This window comes from Phaenicophaeus curvirostris, chromosome Z, assembly GCF_032191515.1.
Source record: "Phaenicophaeus curvirostris isolate KB17595 chromosome Z, BPBGC_Pcur_1.0, whole genome shotgun sequence".
NCBI lineage: Eukaryota > Metazoa > Chordata > Aves > Cuculiformes > Cuculidae > Phaenicophaeus > Phaenicophaeus curvirostris.
In genome coordinates this window covers 74,637,091-74,644,897 of record NC_091431.1, presented here as the reverse complement: position 1 = coordinate 74,644,897, position 7,807 = coordinate 74,637,091, and positions in this window count along the sequence as shown.

Here is a 7,807-nt window from a genome sequence, read left to right as displayed (position 1 = left end):
GGGCTTGGTGTGTGTCTGTTTGTTTCTTTTAGAAGTAAATCACTGTGAGAATTGTTACTTCTGGTAAGTCAGCATTGGGTTTCAGAGAGACTGTTTTTCCTGGCTTAGTGAACTGGTGTTCACTAAGAACACCAGTTTTGAGAGAACTCTAGCAAATCCACCAGCCTTCAAAGAAGGGGGGTGGTTGCAACTAACTGTGTTGCTGCATGGTAGCTGCATACACATAGCTACTCGTTTCTTAGCTTCCTCTCACAGTATCATCTGTGTCTCTTGAGTCTCTTGATGTGGGGCAGTTCTGAGCTGATTTGGGAAGTGCACATCCAAGCAAGTTGCCCTGCCTCTCACAGGTGATGGAGTTCGCATTATGAATTGGGCTGAGGGTTGGGCTTGTTCATCCTGGAGCAGAAAAGGCACTGAGGGGACCTTAGAGCAGCTTCCGATACTGAAGGGGGTTCCAGGAAAGCTGGGGAGGGGCTTTTGATCAGGTAGTGCAGGGACAGGATGAGAGGGAACGGTTTTAAGCTGAAGGAGGGGAGATTGACATGAGATCTTAGGAAGCAATGTTTTCCTGTGGGGTAGTGAGGCACTGGAACAGGTTGCCCAGAGCTGTGGTGGCTGCCCCATCCCTGGAGGGGTTCAAAGCCAGGCTGGATGGGGCTTGGAGCCCCTGATCCAGTGGGAGGTGTCCCTGCCCATGGCAGGGGGTGGAACTGGATGGGCTTTAATGTCCTTTTTGTCCTAAACTGTTCTGTGATTCTATGTAGATGACATTTGAATGAAGCAAAGTCTCCACTGACTGCACTCACTGAAATCCTCTAAGCTTGCTCAATGTTTGCAGCTCGCTCTGGTGGCAATGTCTGCATTAGATACAGTTAGCTGAACAGGTCCGGTGTCAGAGTGACACACAGATTCTCCATACCAGTGCTGTAGATCAAAACAGTAGCAAACACTTAAGCCTTTGCTCTTTCTCATCCTCTGTCTGCTCTCGAAATGTCAATAAGCAATAACTTCTCGCCGCTCCACCGACATAAGCTGTGATGATGGTGAAAGATGGGAGGTTATTCAAAACCTGACTGCCTAGCTTAACAGGAAATTCAAGTCAAGGCAAGTATTACAACTGGTGGATAACAGTCGAGGTATGCTGATCACTGTTCCTGGGTTTTTTATGGATGCAGTGTCTTTAATGACTGGAGAAATACTTAGCGTTATTTATATGGATTTGAAAGAACCCCAGCTGCCATAAGGCTACAAACCAGATGGTAATCTAACACAGCATCTGTTTTCCTCTTCCTACTCCTAGTAAGTTAGCGTTAACACGGCTTCACTGTTCAAGGGACAGTTGCCACAGTGCTTTTATAAAGCAAGATGTTTTCTACTCTAATTCCTTCCATAATAACAGTTAACTAATTCCTTCTTCTCCCTTGACTGTCGATAACCTCTGAGCTCGTATTTTCAGAGAACTGGCCTCAGTTTTCCAAGATCTCATCGCTGAGCAGCTCTTTCAGAGCCCATCACTGTGTAGGTACAGTAAAGAATAATGCCCTTTGCACACTCTATTTTGCACTTACTGTTTCATTTCCCCCTTTTATCACTCAGGTTTTTGAGATCCATGTGTGATTGTAGCTGTGAAAGATTCTGCAGAATCACGGAATCATAGTGGTTTGGGTTGCCCACTGCTCTGGGCCTCAGTGTGAAGAATTTCTTCCCAATATCTTCCTAAATCTCTCCCTTTCCAATTTAAAGCAACTCCCACACATCAAATCACTCCAGGCCTTTGTTAGAAGCCCCTCCCCAGCTTTCCTGGAACCCCCTTCAGTACTGGAAGCTGCTTGAAGGTCTCCCCAGAGCCTTCTCTTCTCCAGGCTGAACAACCCCAACTCTCTCAGTCTGTCCTCAGAGCAGAGGTGCTCCAGCCCTCAGATCATCTCTGTGGCCTCTGGACCCTTTCCACCAGTTCGATATCCTTTTTCTGCTGGGGATTCCAGCATTGGACACAGGGCTCCAGGCGGGGCTCCATTTTTGTCCTGTTCATTTCCTGCAAGAGCCTCTGTTGAAGGGCTTTGTCACACTACAGTGAAGCAGAGAGATCCTTTCCCGTGAAGTTACTGGGAAATCTTGTATTGCAGTTCTAATAGATGTAGCTTCTTCCATAACTTGCAGGTTTTAAAGTTCGATGTCTGCTTTCAGGACAGTAAGAGAAAATGCCCTTGTTTTAGGAGTCAGTGTAATTTCTTTCTGTCTCTCATCTCAGGCTGCAGTGCCTGAGGGTATAAAAGCTCCATGTAGATAATGCAGCTTTCATTTTGGGTAGGGAGAATGCAATCCCTTCTTTAAGTTTAAAACTAACCTAGGTGTTCTAGTTAAGGTGAGTTACACGTGGGTTGTCCAAACATGTGCTTCAGCTCCCTGTTGCCCATTTGGAAAATGGCTGCTTTGTTTAGGCTGCTGCCAAAAGTGGTGTCAGCTCAACCTTTGAATGGTGGAGAACGTTTGCAGTCGCTCTGTGTAGACTGTCATCATCCAGTGAGTTGTCAGTGACTTTGAACCCAGGGGGAAGCCTGTTTTTGGAAAGGCGCATGGATGCTCTGGGTTTGGGGGGAATATGCTGCATTCCTGATTTCTGATGTGCTGTAGTTCCTGATTTCACCTTTAAGCTGAGAGCATGGTGAGGGACCATTTAACCTGGAGAAGAGGGGGCTGAGGGGGGAACTTCATTGCTTTGTAGCTCCCTGAAAGGAGGTTGTGGTGAGGTGGGTGCTGGTCTCTTCTCCCAAGTAACACAGGGTAGGATGAGAGGAAATGGCCTCAAGTTTTGCTAGAAGGTTCAGTTTGGATATTAGGAAAACTTTTCACAGAAAGAGCCGCGAAGCATTGGAAGAGGCTGCCCTGGGCAGTGGTGGAGCGTGCATCCCTGGAGGGCTTCAAAAACTGTGTAGCTATAGCAGTTGGGGATGTGGTTTAGCAGGCACGGTGATGTTTGGCTGATAGTTGGACTGGATGATCTTTGGGGTCTTTTCTAACCTTAATGATTCCCAAAAGTGCAAAATCAGGTCCTGTGCAGGGTCATGCACGCACTGCCTGCTATGGTTCAGAATATTGTCTTTTTCTGACCAAGTTGTTATTAAAGATGAGCACAAGCATTGACATTTGATTCCTGAGCCAGTCCTTACAATATGTAGGGGTGCCTAGAGCTGGGAATTTGTTCTGAGCCCATCTTCACTAACAAGTCCAGTCATTAATTACAGAATAACAGCAGTAATACCTGATCCTTGTACGTCATTCCAATGTGTCTTCTCCAGTTTCTCAGCTATAGCAGTGGTAGAACTGTGTTCCTACCTTTCGGAAATGAAGGCATCTCTGCTGAGAGCCATTGGGATTAGGGCAGTTGAATAGTGTCCTGGAAGGAGCAGGAGACATAGAAGAAATGTGTTAGATCTTAGAGACATACCAACAGACATTCATTTTCTCTTTAGGCTCAGGTGATTCTTTATTTTTGTGTGAGTGGTCGCTATTATACAATGTAATGAAAATGTTGAGTTTGCCTGGCTTGAAGCACGTGAGAAAAGAAAGCACTTGTGGGAAGTGTTGCTCCTGTAAACATGTGCAGTTTACTCCTAAATGTGGATGCAGCTTTGTGCCACTGGGTGGTGCGTTTTAAACACCCTGCAGGCTTCGTTGCAGAAGCGTTTATCCTCTGCGTTGGAAAACAGCTTTTCTGGCAGCTGCAGGCGGGGTTCACCTTGAAACTGAATAACCCAAAATATCAGGTCCCATTTCTTCTTTTGTGGATTTTAAACAGGCAGGTGCCACGATACCAAAACATTTTTGCTGTCATACAGCCCAGAGTCTTTGATGCCTCTTGGTTTCAAGTGAATTAGAGAGCGTCTTACAGAGTGGGTTCCAGTTGCAATGTGAGAGGATTTCATCATAGAATCACAGAACAGTTTGTGTTGCAAGGGACCTCAAAGCCCATCCAGTTCCACCCCCTGCCATGGGCAGGGACACCTCCCACTGGATCAGGGGCTCCAAGCCCCATCCAACCTGGCCTTGAACCCCTCCAGGGATGGGGCAGCCACCACTGCTCTGGGCAACCTGTGCTGGTGCCTCACCAGGGCACTTGATCAACAGGATGATGAATGATGTGCTATACCTGAGAAAAGACAAAGAAGAGAATGCATTATGATTCCTTTGTCTAGAAAAATGCTATTAAGCCTTAATCCTAAGCAAGGGTATGTGAGAGAGGAAGGAGGTACAGAAACCTGATGGAGACAGGCTTACCTGTTGCACTCCCTTCTGCATGATGTAAAAGCAGTTCTGTTACTCTTCTACTGGAGCTCAATAATTAAGATGGGATGTTGTGCAGGATTCTGTATTAAAAAAAAAAATCTGGAAGCTGATAAAGTGCACCATTTCGAGCAAGTCTCACTTCATTGTTAGAGTATTTCTAGTAAGCTATTCCTCAGTCTGTAAATCCAGACATTTTCCATCTGGTGTGGTGCTTTTAAGCTGGGCAGGGCCCTGTCTCGCCTCTCTGCTTAACAGAGTCCATGTCCGACTGGGTCAGCTGGATGCGGCACAGGGATGCTGAGAGGGATCAGAGGGGAAATTAATCCTTCTGAGAGTTCACAAGCTAAGGGTTTAGTAACAGGGTTGCAGTTTCCCACTTCTGAAAACAGCTACAAGAAACGGGAGCTAGAGATGTCTTTTCTGACTTATTTACATTCACATGAAAAATTGAATTGAATTGAACAGGTAGATTGCAGCATGAATTAAGTCTGAATTACGCATGTGACTGTTGGTTTTAGTTTTATAATAGATAAGTATTTCTCATGGAAGGTGAGTTAAGATAAAAAGGTCACATTCTTAAACATATTTAAGGCTGCCCCTTGATAAGAAATCCAGTTGTAGGGCTAGTAATGCCTGGTCTAAATGCTGCAGCCATAGAAATTGCAAGGCAGATCAGGTGTAAACTCAGGCTGATAATCCACAGCTATTTGAAATTGCCAGCATGATAAATTCACCCTGGCAGGTATTAAGCCAGAGCAGCTATTGTTTTTCCTCTGATGGATGTGCTTTTACTCTGATACTCAGCAGAAATAAGGCTGTATGTTCACACCCTGCCTGGGCTGGAACCGTGTTGTGAGCGATCAGGAATTGCCCAAATGTGGCATTAATGATTGTGAAACTGTAGCTTTCATCTCATTGAAGATCATCGAGACAATGAGCTCGTGCAGAGAGGCTGAAGACACCGAGCTTAGGACAGTTAATGTGCTGGTCCATGGATAGATTGTGGTACAGACAGACAGAATTCCTGCCCGTGGTGTTGGAGGGATAAAGCCTCGCTGCGCTGTGCCGATGTCGAGGTGGATGGTTCATTGCTGTCCCAGAAACAGATGTTACCACAAGTCCTCTGCTTAGCCCTAGAAATACTTCTAATTTCTTGTTTTGGTGTGTTGGCTTTTGTTTTGGTTTGTTTCTTTTGTTTCTCTGAGCCAAAACCTATGAACTATGGGGATGGAGGAAGCAGGGAGAGGGGAAGGTTTTGTGCTTTCATTTCTGTGTTGCTGCCTGATATATGAAACATTTATCCTTCGATACTAACCAATCAGCTAATGAAGCTTGGAAACACCATCTGGCTACATCTCAGAAGAAAACTTGCCCTAATTTTACTTTGAGAGATCTTAACATTGGTTGCAAGCTGGAATTCAGTGTTTTTTATGGTATTAGAGTTTTCTGAGGTTCATCACACTACAGCATCCAAACATGTTGCTTCAGTGTCGAGTAAATGTCTTCTATTATATGTATTTTCTCTAGCAGTGCATTTATTATAGCTGTTGCCGGGGAGGAAAAGAAAAAAACCTTATTCCCTCTTTATAAATATTTAGCTGCAGTATAAGAGAAACATTATAATATCATTGGGCTTTCGGGGTTGCTTGTAAGAGTATTTTACTCTTACTATGTTTGACATCTCTGCTGTGGTTATTCAGTACCTGAAGGGGCTACAAGAAAGCTGGGGAGGGGCTTTTTACGAAGGCTTGTCGTGATAGGACTAGGGGCAACAGGAATAAATGGAGAGTGGCAGGTTTAGACTAGATGTAAGGAAGAAATTCTTCATGCTGAGGGTGTTGAGGCCCTGGCCCAGGTTGCCCAGAGCAGTGGTGGCTGCCCCATCCCTGGAGGGGTTCCAGGCCAGGCTGGATGAGGCTGGGAGCCCCTGATCCAGTGGGAGGTGTCTTCTTGACTGCCTATAGTCAGGCCTGGCTTTAGAAGATGAGTGAGCACAGGGTGATGTGACTGCAGAGTGAACAGCGGCTGTGTTGCTCCACTGCTGTTTGCCTTAGCCTCCCGCAGGTACCTTCTCCCTCAGCAGCACAAAAAGCGCAAATTCCCCTAGGAGCTTCTTGCTGAGGTTGCAGTGACAATGCATGAAAGCTGTACGGTTCTCAAGAACCTCATGTTGCTCAACATGTAGTTTAATTTAACCATGAAGGGAGGTGAGCTTTGTACAGCGCTAGAGAAGACACGGGGTTTGTCCTCAGAGTGCTTCTACCCAACAGTGATTTCGGGGAACTTCATATACGCAGAGGTGTTTTCATACTTTATTGCCTTCTATGAGAAGGTGACCCGTTTACTGAGTAAGGGAAAGGCTGTGGATGTAGTTCTTTCTGCATACTGGTGCCCCTTACTTTGGTGATAACTATAACTGTCGAGCGTTATCACTTCTAGAGACAGGCGCTGTCTGAAAAACACATTGTTAACTTTCAGAAAATGAAGTTACTCAGAAGAGACCTCACCGCCCAGGGAGGTGGTTGATTCACCTTCCCTGGAGGTGTTTAAGGCGTGGGTGGATGAGGTGCTGAGGGACATGGGTTAGTGTTTGATAGGAATGGTTGGACTCGATGATCCGGTGGGTCTCTTCCAACCTGGTTATTCTATGATTCTATGATTCAATATTTGTGTTATGTGTGCTGATACTCTCTTAAAATGGGTTCCTGATGTCTCGTTAGTGGACCTGTGACTCTCATACTTCAAAGCAGGTCTGCCCCTTGCTCAAGTCTGTCTGTGTTTCCCATGCTGGAGGTTGGTCTCTATCTGTACCCAACAGCAGCGGCCTCTCTTTGCTCTACCCAGTACTGGGGTGGGAGGCAGCGTGATTGCGTACCATGGGAAAATGCAGTTGCATCTAAAAATAGATGCCCTAAGAAGCATTTTAGAGTAAATTAGACCCAAAGAATTTATGGTATGTTGCTACCACCTGGGCAGTTCCAGACTAAATCACTGACTTCAGAGCTAGGAATGGTTTCACTGTGACTCTCCTGGGCAGGAAGGGGGAGTGTCAGTGACTCCCATCCCTGCACGTGTGATGGAGAAGTAGCCTGGGGCTCTTACCGTCCAGGGATGCTGTCTTTTGCTTTTCTTTCTTCCTTTATTTCCCTCTTCTCCCCTTGTTCACAGTACCTGTTGCTCACACATTTCTGCAATTAGGTGGCACAAACTCTGGAGGTAGGTGGGTAACGAGAGCAAAGCTGGATGTTCCACTGCTGGAATGGATCTCTCCACAAGGTAGCTGCAGCTGCGCTGAACTTACTCTTATACCCTGGTCTGCTTCTCAAGGACTGCCAGCAGAAGCAAGATTCTTATGGGACAGGAGATTCTCCAATTCAGTTTGACGTTGCAGGTAGGTCCTTATCATTCTGAAAATACTGAATAAGAAAAATAAGTACAAGGGACATCTGGGAGCAAGATACAAGAGTACAGAGCACAGCACAGGAACCCAAAGGCTGGATTCCCAAGCTCCCACCCTCAT